Below are 10,553 nucleotides of genomic sequence, written 5' to 3'. Positions count from 1 at the left end.
ACAGATGGTGGAGTCATAGGCGAAGTCGGTGATGCAGGAGGCGTCTGCGGCTGCGGAGTGATGGTGGGGCTAACCTCCCATGTCTTTCGGCGCCGAACCGAAGGCGACCTTGAACGTGACCGCTCCCTACTCGACCGGCGCCGAGATTCACGACGGCGCCGGGAGTCACGGTGACGCCGGTGGGACTTAGGCGATGATGATCTGCGCCAATGCCGCTTCTACTTCTTTTTGGATTTTGCCAAAAAGAGCTTCGCCTCGCGCTCCTTCAACGCCTTTGGGTTCATACGTTGACAGGAGTCACATTTCTCTACGTCGTGGTCGGAGCTGAGACACCACAAGCAGTCTACATGTGGGTCTGTCACCGACATCTTGCCTCTGCACTCCCTGCAGGGCTTAAATCCCGACTTTCGTTGAGACATCTCGAAGAAAGAAACAGTAACTGTAACTACGCAGAGTAGAAACAGTAGCTCCCTCGAAGAATAACAGTTGTTTGAAGGCACGGAAAAAAGGGAACCGACGTCGGCACGTCGGCGAGGACCTCTTATTGCCTGTATGACGTCAGATGGCGTCGCGTGGGCAATTGTGACGTCCTCGTCGACGTGCAGAAGCTAGGAAGAAACTTCCCGTCGGAAGCTGGCGCAGGGGAAAATTCAATGAGTGAGGAATCCACATGTAGTTGTATCCATCAGAAGTAGAGGTTATTTCAACATCTCTGAATTCCGGGGTCCCCATACTAGCATGTGAATTACAGGGCATTTCTTAAATAGATTTCTTTTTTACACAATGTCTTACATTTGGAAGGAAAAAAGTAGCGAAAGCCAAGGGGCAATAACACTTGTTCTTCTATTCTGTATTCCCCAAAGTCCCCCGATAACAAGGGCACCTCACTTGTGTGGGTAGGCTTAGTGCCCACAACAGGAAATACAACATGGACACATCACATTTTTACATTGAAATCCAAAGTGTTTTTTGGAAAGTGCCTAGCTGTGGATTTTGCCATCTAGCTCAGCCGGCACCTAGGGAAACCTACCAAACCTGTGCATTTTTTAAAACTAGACACCTAGGAGAAACTGGGATGGGGAGACTTGTAGGGCTCTCACCAGGTTCTGTTACCCAGAATCCTCCGCAAACCTCAAACATTGACAAAACAGGGGCAGGCCCAGCCATCATAGCGACCAGAAGTGACCTCCTGAGGCTCTGACGAAACTCCCCACGACCACATTTACTGTAGTGTCGGGGGGGGGGGAGTTATCCGCCACAGATGACCCAGTGAAGGTGACGAGACTACCGGGGTGGGGGGGGCGGAAAAGATGCCGCGGCAGAGCCTCACGGATGAGAGCCTCGCCGAGGCAGAACCCCGCGGAAGGGCGAGCTGCCCATTGAGGTGGGTGCGACGGCAGGCAGGAGCGCGGCCCGAATGATTCCATGAGCCGCGGCCCTGTGATGAAGTGTGAGCAACACACGGCAACCGGAGAGGGGGAGGCGGTGGCCCCCTTTGGCAGTTAGGAACAGCCGACGGACTCCCTTGAGGTGACGGGAGGACACAGGGTAGAGGGGCGGCGCGGCTGCGCCCTAGATGACACCAGAGCCCCGGGGGGACCTGCCGTGCCCAGAAGACCAGGGCTAGCGATTGATGCTCCAGAGAGGGGCCGATGGGGGCCCGAGTGCGGAAAATGCAGGGATGGCCGTGGGCCCCTGATCGTCCAGTGGAGGGTTGATTGGAAGATGGATGCCTGAGCCCAAGATGGCGCCCAGAGGCCTGACGTGCAGAGGCTCCTGCAGAGGATTGAGGAGGCGAGGGGGGCACCTTAAGAGGGGTGAGTGTCTCCAACTATTTTGCATCTGCTGGAGCGGGAAGACCTGCCTCGCCACAGGCGGAAGAGATGGCAGTGACAAAGGAGGACCTCCTGTCCTCCCTTTGCACCTTCAAGGCGGAATTAAAAGAGGAGCTCACAGCCAACATCAAGGCGACGTTGGATACGTTCCAAGCGGACATTAATAGTAGACTGTCCTCACGCCAGGCTGATGTGGACTCAGTTGGGGCCCGCACTTTGGATCTGGAAACGCAGGTGCAGGAGGTGCAGAGGGTCACCCCTATGGAGAAGGAGGTCACGAGCATTAAAATGCAACTCCACCTCACCATGCTCAAGTGCGAAGGCTTGGAAAACCGCGCTCGCAGAGACAACATCAGATTGCGGGGGCTGGAGGAGGGCAGCGAGGGAGGGGATCTGGAGGCCTTTGTGGTTGGATTCTTCCCCTCTCTCCTGGGGGAGGATCAACCGGCGGTTCAAGTAGAGAGGGTGCACAGGGTGGGGAGTTGTGCCGCCGGCGAGGGGAGGAAGCCGAGAGAGCTGAGCTCGTTTAAAGTCAAGGAACACATCCTCCAATGGGCGCGACGACAGGACTCCGTCTCTTTCAAGGGGGCGCATTGCACCCTCTTTCAGGATATTGCTCCAGCGACACTGGCCCGACGTCAGCAGTTTCACCCTGTGCCGGAAGCTCTAAGATCAAAAAACATAAGGTACCAACGGACATTTCCCTTTGGTCTGGCTTTTGAACTCCATAACAAGACTTGCCACTTCACGGATGTTGGTGCATCCTTACTGGGAATACAGGAGAAGAGTTCAGGAGACGGGCTCACCGCATCTGGAGACACACGAGGACAGGACGAGCCTTCCACTTCGGCGGATCAATGGAGACAACCAAGGAGGGGGAGGAAGACCCCCAAGAAATGACTCCCTCCGCATGGCATGCGACTACAACAGAACCAGTGAGGAGCTAGATGGACCCTCTCTGGTGGCCCCATGTGGGGGACATCATGGTGCCTGGGAGGGTCCCCCCACAGAGGGATGCCCGGAGTACTGAGGCTCGGAACGGACTGGACTACTGGAGGGACGGTCTAGTGAGGTCCCTCTCACGCTATGGATGAGTGATGGTGGGGGACTCCACAATGACGCTGAATTGGCTTTTGTGAAAGATCTGGTGGGGGGTGAGGCGGTTGCATACCCCGTCCACGCTATGAGGATCACAAAAGGGTTTGACAACCTACGATCCGTTGTTCATGGGTTTTTTCTTATTCTGAAGTGTTTTTTCTGTTTGGTTATTGTCCTCTATCCCTATTTAGCGCAGGAGGGCTATAGAGGAGGCCCGGCGAACATTCAGGGCACTAGACTGAGGAGTGAGGAGTGGAGGGAGCTGGGAGGTTACCACGGGACAAAGCTCGCTCAGGAGAGGGAATTTGGGTTGCAATGGTGCAATGTTGGAATTGGTAAGGGGTTGAACTCACACAATAAGCGGTCACAGCTGAAAAAGTACTTTGATGATCAGCACTATGATACCGTGGCCTTGCAGGAAACGCGCCTTAAGAGGGGTGAGGGTCAGCGCCTACGCCACAAACAGTACCCACAAATATACACTGCTTCTGTGCCAACAAAGCACTGTGGGGTGGCACTCCTATTCCACAGGTCTAGTCACTTCCAGAGTACGGGGTCCAAACAGGATAAGGTGGGTAAATAGCTAATGGTCAAGGGCAACCTGGGGAGCGGGGGGGACAAACTGTACGATAGCCACTCTTTACGCGCCCAACAGTGGACAAACACAATTACTCTTGAGCTTCCTGGAAGGGCTGAAGGGTTTTGCGGTGAGGGAGGTAATGGTATTGGGCAACTTTAATCTGATCTGGGATCCCACCCAGGACACAACACACCCCCAGAGAACACAGGCAAGTGCTTTTGCCAGCTCAGTGAAGTCGGCCTTCCGCCGATTAGGGCTCTCTGAGTCTCGGCGTACCCTTAAGCCCACAGAGAGGGACTATACCTTCTTCTCCCATTCTCACAGATCCTACTCTGGGATAGACTACATATTTTTAAGTAGACCTCTGCGTCAGACTCTTCGATCAGTAGCCATTCATCCGATTATTATATCCGACCATGCTCCAGTGGAGATTTGCCTGGATTGGTCCCGCGTGCGCTCAAAAACTAGGAGGTGGTACTTCCCTAATGTCTTAATCAGTGACCCAGCCACCCGCAATGACTTGCGGAGAGTTATGAGAGAATACTTCCAACATAATAGAGCTGGAGATACTAACCCCCCCCCATTCTCTTGGACGCTTTCAAGGCGGTCATATGGGGCACATGCATTTCCTTAGCATCCACGATAAATCAGTAAAAATCTGAGGACCGACAGCTCTAAGAAAATGAACTAAAAGTAGCCAAACAGGCCCATAAGCTCTCCACGACCTGGCAGGCCCAAAGGAAGGTAACTGCCATTTAAGGTAAACTGCAATCCATAAACACGAATAGAGCAGAAATAGCACTGTTGAGACTTCAGAAAACACACTACGAAAAGGGTAATAAGATAGGCACACCACTGGCTAGGCAACTACGCGCCAAACAAGCTAGGGACTATATAGGGCAGGTGTAAGGAAATACCTCCTTGGCATGGTTACCCCCTGACTTTTTGCCTTTGCTGATGCTAAGTTATGATTTGAAAGTGTGCTGGGACCCTGCTAACCAGGCCCCAGCACCAGTGTTCTTTCCCTAAACTGTACTTTTGTCTCCACAATTGGCACAACCCTGGCACCCAGGTAAGTCCCTTGTAACTGGTACCCCTGGTACCAAGGGCCCTGATGCCAGGGAAGGTCTCTAAGGGCTGCAGCATGTCTTATGCCACCCTAGGGACCCCTCACTCAGGACATGCACACTGCCTCTCAGCTTGTGTGTGCTGGTGGGGAGAAAATGAATACGTCGGCATGGCACTCCCCTCAGAGTGCCATGCCAACCACACACTGCGTGTGGCATACGTAAGTCACCCCTCTAGCAGGCCTTATAGCCCTAAGGCAGGGTGCACTATACCACAGGTGAGGGCATATGTGCATGAGCACTATGCCCCTGCAGTGTCTAAGCAAAACCTTAGGCATTGTAAGTGCAGGGTAGCCATAAGAGTATATGGTCTGGGACTTTGTCAAACACGAACTCCACAGTACCATAATGGCTACACTGAAAACTGGGAAGTTTGGTATCAAACTTCTCAGCACAATAAATGCACACTGATGCCAGTGTGCAATTTATTGTAAAAATACACCCAGAGGGCATCTTAGAGATGCCCCCTGAAAATATACCCGACTTCCAGTGTAGGCTGACCAGTTCCTGCCAGCCTGCCACACACCAGACATGTTGCTGGCCACATGGGGAGAGTGCCTTTGTCACTCTGTGGCCAGGAACAAAGCCTGTACTGGGCGGAGGTGCTTCTCACCTCCCCCTGCAGGAACTGTAACACCTGGTGGTGAGCCTCAAAGGCTCACCCCCTTTGTTACAGCACCCCAGGGCATCCCAGCTAGTGGAGATGCCCGCCCCTTCGGCCACTGCCCCCACTTTTGGCGGCAAGGCTAGAGGAGATAATGAGAAAAACAAGGAGTCACCCACCAGTCAGGACAGCCCCTAAGGTGTCCTGAGCTGAGGTGACCCCTGCCTTGAAAAATCCTCCATCTTGAGTTTGGAGGATTCCCCCAATAGGATTAGGGATGTGCCCCCCTCCCCACAGGGAGGAGGCACACAGAGGGTGTAGCCACCCTCAAGGACAGTAGCCATTGGCTACTGCCCTCCCAGACCTAAACACACCCCTAAATTCAGTATTTAGGGGCACCCCAGAACCTAGGAAACTAGATTCCTGCAACCTTAACAAGAAGGACTGCTGACCTGAAGCCCTGCAGAGACGACGGAGACGACAACTGCTTTGGCCCCAGCCCTACCGGCCTGTCTCCCAACTTCGAAGAAAACTGCAACAGCGACGCATCCAACAGGGACCAGCGACCTCTGAAGCCCTGCACCAAAGGACCTGGAAACTCCCATGAACAGCGGCTCTGTTAAAAAACCTGCAACTTCTTTGCAACAAAGAAGCAACTTTAAAGACTTCACATTTCCAGCCAGAAGCGTGAGACTTCCCACTCTGCACCCGACGCCCCGGCTCGACCTGCAGAAAACCAACACCTCAGGGAGGACGCCCCGGCGACTGCGAGCCTGTGAGTAACCAGAGACGACCCCCCTGAGCCCCCACAGCCACGTCTGCAGAGAGAATCCAGAGGCTCCCCCTGACCGCGACTGCCTGTAACAAGGGACCCGACGCCTGGAACCAACACTGCACCCGCAGCCCCCAGGACCTGAACTCCAGTGCAGGAGCGACCCCCAGACGACCCTCTGCCTAGCCCAGGTGGTGGCTGCCCCAAGGAGCCCCCCCTGTGCCTGCCTGCAAGGTTGAAGTGACCCCCGGGTCCACCCATTACTTCCTATACAAAACCCGACGCCTGTTTGCACTCTGCACTCGGCCGCCCCTGTGCCGCTGAGGGTGTACTTTCTGTGCCTTCTTGTGTCCCCCCCGGTTCCTAACAAAAACCACCCTGGTCTGCCCCCCGAGGACGCGGGTACTTACCTGCTAGAAGACTGGAACCGGGGCACCCCTGTTCTCCATAGAAGCCTATGTGGTTTGGGCACCTCTTTGACCTCTGCACCTGACCGGCCAGGAGCTGCTGGTGTGGTAACTTTGGGGTTGCCTTGAACCCCCAACGGTGGGCTATCTATGCCCCAACTTTGAGACTTGTAAGTGTTTTTTACTTACCTACAAAACTAACCTTTACTTACCTCCCCCAGGAACTGTTGATTTTTGCACTGTGTCCACTTTGAAAATAGCTTATTGCCATTTTTACAAAGACTGTATGTGATATTGCTTTTATTCAAAGTTCCTGAAGTATCTAAGTGAAGTACCTTACATTTAAAGTATTACTTGTAAATCTTGAACCTGCGGTTCTTAAAATAAACTAAGAAAATATATTTTTCAATATAAAAACCTATTGGCCTGGAGTAAGTCTGTGAGTGTGTGTTCATCATTTATTGCCTGTGTGTGTACAACAAATGCTTAACACTACCCTCTGATAAGCCTACTGCTCGACCACACTACCACAAAATAGAGCATTAGAATTATCTATTTTTGCCACTATCTTACCTTTAAGGGGAACCCTTGGACTCTGTGCACACTATTTCTTACTTTGAAATAGTACATACAGAGCCAACTTCCTACAGCAGGTAAATGATGAGACAGGGGAACATTATTCCGACGATGAGAAGGCGCAAGCTTTCAGGGGGTTTTATGCGTGTCTTTATCAATCTGGTAAACCGAATGAGAGCTACTTGCAACACACCCATCTTCCGCAGGTCTCCCGGGAGGCGAACGAATTGCTGGCGGCCCTGTTCACAATAGACAAAGTCCAGGCAGCTATTGAATCCCTCCCACTTCATAAAGCACCCGGTCCTGATGGGTTTACTGCCCATTTTTATAAATCCTTGAGTGCGGAACTGGCAGGGCATCTGACCGATTTGTTTAATTATGTGTGGGTGGAGGGTGCATTGTCCCCCACTATGGGAGAGGCCCTGATCACACTTATTCCTAAGGCGAGGAAGGATCCTCAACTATGTGCCTCTTATAGGCCTATTGCCCTGCTTAACCTCGATGCAAAATAATACTCCAAAATTCTGGCGAGAAGACTGGAGGAGGTGCTGCCGGATTTGATACATCCTGATCAATCGGGCTTTATCAAGGGCTGACAAACACACGACAACCTGAGACGAGCCATCCACCTGATGGAAAAAGTAACTAAGAAACAGGTTCCTGCTCTATTGCTAGTGCTCGATGCTGAAAAAACACTCAATAGGGTGCAGTGGTCCTTCCTTGTGGCGACCATGCAGCATTTTGGGTTCGGGGAACAATTTGTAACAATGGTGATGAGCAATTACTCATGTCCCCCGTCCTGCTTACTGGTAAATGGGGTGTCCTTCGATTTCTTTGACTTGTCGCAGGGAACGCAGCAGGGATGACCTCTTTTCCCGCTGTTTTTTGCACTAGTGTTGAACCTCTGGCGGCATGGATTAGGGCATGTCCGAGTTTTCAGGGCATTAAGTTCGGCCCCAACCACCATGACATTTCCCTATTTGCCGACGACATTCTGCTGTTCGTCACTGAACCCTGCACGTCCCTTTCGACAATCCAGGGGGAGCTGGCTCTCTTCGAGCAAGTGGCAGGCTTCAAAGTAAATACGGGGAAATCATATATACTCAACTTGACCACCGCGGAAATGGGACAGATAGCTTCCACATCTCCATTTACGGGCTAAGAAAGAAATTACATACCTGGGTATTAAGCTTGTTCCTAAGGTTGCCGATCTGTTTAGCGCCAACTACCCACCCCTACTTAGGTCGTTGCGAGAGGACTTTAAAAGATGGTCGTCACTCTGGCTCACCTGGCTGGGGCGTATCAATAGCATCAAGATGACAGTGCTCCCACGCTTCCTCTGTTCCAGACCCTCCCCACTGATATTCCTACAGATTTCTTTGCGGAGACACATACCTTGTTTACGAGGTTCATTTGGCAGGGGTCTAGAGCCAGGCTGTTACAAAGGTACTTATGCGCCCTAGGGAAGACCTCCTCAAGTATTACAGAGTATTACAGAGCGGCACAACTCCGTTTCATAGTCGAGTGGTCCCTCCGAGAGTCGGATAAGTTGTGGCTTCATATGGACAGGACGGTGACGGGAAGGACATTATGGTACGTCCTTTGGAAACCCAAAGGGGCACGACTAAAGAATGCATAACTGGGTACCCTCACCGCCACCAACCTTAAGGTGTGGGACATGGTGACAAGAGCTTACAAGATTACATCCTTTCCCTCGTCATATACCCCCATCCATTTTAACACAGCCTTTCCCCCGGGGAATTCGCCGGGGCCCTTCGATAGGTGGAGAGAGGGAGGGTGCCTGCCGTTTGCAGACCTCTGTCATGGGGAACAGCTACGTACTTTCTATAATTGTTGCAGGGACTTTCAACTGCCCCCATCCAAACACTTCCACTACACTCAGTTAGAGCATTGGGTTACACAGCCTCACATGTGAGACGCAGCCACCAGGGACCTTCTCCCTATTGAGAGATTTGTGAAGCAGGGAGGAGTGGTGAGGGGTAGTATATCTACACTGTATAAAATATTGGCCTCAACGCAACGCGCGCCTACCCCCGACACATCCCCTTCTGGGAACAGGTGCTGGGCGTCTCGGTGGATGAGGACCGCTGGCAACACCTATTTCAAGATATAACCAAATACAATCGCTTGATGGGAGCCAGGCAAGCACACTATAAACTACTTTACAATTGGTACCTCTATCCTCAGAAACTTAAGAAAATATACCCCCAGGGATCAGACCGGTGTTGGCGGGGTTGAGGAATTTTGGGGGCTATCAGGCATATGTGGTGGGACTGCCCTGCCATCCGCCCTTACTGGAACGAAATCCTCTCTCACTTAAAAGAGATGTTGGGCTACCCTAGTCTGACATCTCTGGAGCACATTTTGCTGGGTCTTCGTGCCCCGGAACAGAAAAATCAAACACAGGGAGATCGTCCATTATGTGGCTGGCGTTGGGGGCGGTGAAGACAGCTTTAGCGTCTTTTTGGAAAAAAGTGGACCCACCTCCAATGGCTTTGTGGTTCAAGAGGCTATGGCGTGGCGTTTAGCGGATAAAATGGATGATTCTCGAAGAGGTTTTAACTATATTTGGGACCCCCTGGTTAGGTTCCTCTCACAAGGCTTGCCTCTCGCAGCTTGTTGCCCACATCTTCAGGCTCTGCATCTTTTCCATGTGTAGGGAATGTTTGGAAAGGGAGGGTGAGTGCGACTAGAGGTGACGTTCCCGGGTCAGGGAGGGCACCCATGAACCGATGGCCTTTCATGCCGCGTCAGTTGTACAGAAAATGATAGAACACTTGTTGTGTTGTAATGTTTTGTTCATTATCTGTTCAGTGTTTTATGAAGTTAGTGGCCTACTACGCAAACTGTTGGGGGCGCTGGGTGTAACGAGATATGTACTTCTCTCCTATTTGTTATGCTTTGACTGGGTCGGGGAGGGGCGGGGAGAAATCGCAGCATAAGGTGAAAGACCTATCGCCTTCTGTAATTTGGCTTGCATACTTTATTATATCAAAATGTCAATAAAAACAATTTTACATAAAAAAAATTGGCAAAAAAAAGAACACTTTTCCCCTCAGATTTCGGTGATAAAAAGTTCTGGAATTTGAGAGGAGCCACAAACTTCCTTCCACCTGGCATTTCCCTAAGTCTCCTGATAAAAATGGTACCTCACTTGTTTGGGTAGGACTAGTGCCCGCAACAGGAAATGTCCCAAAACACAAGGTGGATACATCACATTTTCTCAAAGAAAACTGACCTGTTTTTTGCAAAGTGCCTTGCTGTGGATTTTGGCCTCTAGCTCAGCCGGCACCTCGAGAACCCAAGCAGACCTATACATTTTTAAAACTAGACACATAGGGGAATTCAGAATGAGGTGACTTGTGGGCCTCTCACCAGGTTCTGCTACCCAGAATCCTTTGCAAACCTCAAAATTTGGGGGAAAAAACACCTTTTCCTCGCATTTTGATGATAGAAGGTTCTGGAATTTAAGAGGAGCCACAAATTTCCTTCCACCCAGCATTCCCTCAAGTCTCTTGATAAAAATGGTACCT

The sequence above is a fragment of the Pleurodeles waltl genome, chromosome 12 (genome assembly GCF_031143425.1).
Source record: "Pleurodeles waltl isolate 20211129_DDA chromosome 12, aPleWal1.hap1.20221129, whole genome shotgun sequence".
NCBI lineage: Eukaryota > Metazoa > Chordata > Amphibia > Caudata > Salamandridae > Pleurodeles > Pleurodeles waltl.
Note: the sequence above shows the minus strand (reverse complement) of the source record.